Below are 1,868 nucleotides of genomic sequence, written 5' to 3'. Positions count from 1 at the left end.
TCCCCCGGTCCTCCTCCCCGCACCGCAGCATCTCCCCCTGCGCCCCTTGCTCTAAGCCCCTCGCCCTGCACCCCGGCACTTTGCCAGGAGCCCCTCACCATGTGCTCCTCTCTGTACGCCCCTCACCGTGCTCAGGCTCTCCCTGGGGAGGACAGGCTGTCCCTGGTGGGGACAATGACACCCCTGTCCCCTCCACATCAGCAGAGGGATGGTAAGGTGACAACCCCGCCCCAAAAGATGACATCCAGGGCGTCTCACAGCCACTATTTCACTTACACATTTATTGCCCAAACCCCCTGCCCAGCTGGGGGTGGAGGATGGGCAGACCTCTGCTGCTCCCCTTCCTGCTCTCGAGTGGGTGCTGGTGTTCTGGAGACCCCCACCCACATTTCCTTCTCCACTCTCACACGGCAGCAGGGAGCCACGTCAGACTGGAAGGCACTGGGTGGCTCCAGAGCCCCAGCAGCCTCTGCCCCATCGCTGCCCCCAGCTCTGCTCCTCCCGTAGGCTCCTGGGCAGGCTCCAGAACGGGTAATTTTTTCACTATCGGCTATTTATACAAATACTGGAACTTCTAAGACGGGCGCTCTCCAAATATGGCATTTTGAAGTTTCAGCCAAATGGGGGAATGTTGACAAAGAGGAAAAAAGATATGTGTAAAAAATTATCCAGTTGGCATTTCTTCCCATTCATGAGCTAGCAAAACAGAGTCCCGTTTTTACAAGCTTGATCTTTACAAGACTGTTTTGGTTTTTCAAAGCAGTCAGACGAGGGCTTGATGCAACCCTTTTTAGCTCCCAGCTCTGGCATTAATTGCTGGGTTGGACCGAGCCCTGGACTTGCTATTTAGAGGGCCATTTGTCCCTCCACTGGAAGGACACATGGCACAAGCAAGATGCACACAGGAAAGTCACTGTCTTTTTAACGCAGCTGCATGTACAACTCCCACATGTGTCAGCACACGAAGCTGCAGTTGGAGTTTGTGCCTGAAAAATAAAGCGAGAGCACCTGTGGGAACATCCGTGGATAACGAGGGCGTTGCGCTTGGCTCTATGGAGCTGGCAGAGACGGAGCAGGGGCGCAGGATGCCCGGGTCTGACAGGACCCTGCTGGGTGACCGGGGGCTGGTGCCTCTCCATCCTCCCCTGCGCTCCCCATCCTCGCCTCTGCTCCCCCATCAGCCCAGCGTGCGCCCACGCAGCAGAGCGGGACTCTGCGCTGGCTCCTGGGCACCGAAAGGGCTGCAGGGCTCAGCACCGGGGGTTTTACAGTGCATCCTCCCGCAGACAGACCTTCATGGCGTGTTCAGCCCACCTCCACACCACCCTGCCCTGGAGAGGAGCGCTCCCACCACGTTCAAAGTGAGTAACAGACACGCTGCCCACGGCGGGACAAACGGTCAGGCTTCCTCGAGGTGCCGAAGCAGGCATCCGAAACACCGCTTCTGACGTTCTGAAGTCTTCTCTCTGGCACTTAAATGAGACTTTTCCTCCCACTCCCAGCCAGGAGAGCTCGGAGCCCTCCTCCCTTCCCAGGGAGCCGACCCGACTGGGGAGAGGAAGGGAGAGTCCCAGGCATTTCATCAAGGCAGGGGAAGTAACGTGGCTCAGTATCTTTGTCCCAGTTTTACAGCTGGAAAAGCTGAAGCAGAGAGATGCTGCGCCTCGCACAGCCCTGACCCCCGTCCCCTCTGCCCCACAGCCTCCCCCCGCGCCCCCGCCGTGCTGCAGACCCCGGCTGCGCCCTCCACCCCAGGGCTGAGGCACCAGCAAAGCATCCTCTCCCCTTGCCCGTCCCTGCCACCGGCCAGAAACGCTGGCCCAGCTCCCCACCTGCGCAGCCACCGCGGGCAGGGGGAGGCAGAGGCA

Source organism: Charadrius vociferus, unplaced genomic scaffold (genome assembly GCF_000708025.1).
Source record: "Charadrius vociferus isolate BGI_N301 unplaced genomic scaffold, ASM70802v2 scaffold1044, whole genome shotgun sequence".
NCBI lineage: Eukaryota > Metazoa > Chordata > Aves > Charadriiformes > Charadriidae > Charadrius > Charadrius vociferus.
This window is presented reverse-complemented; position numbering follows the sequence as displayed.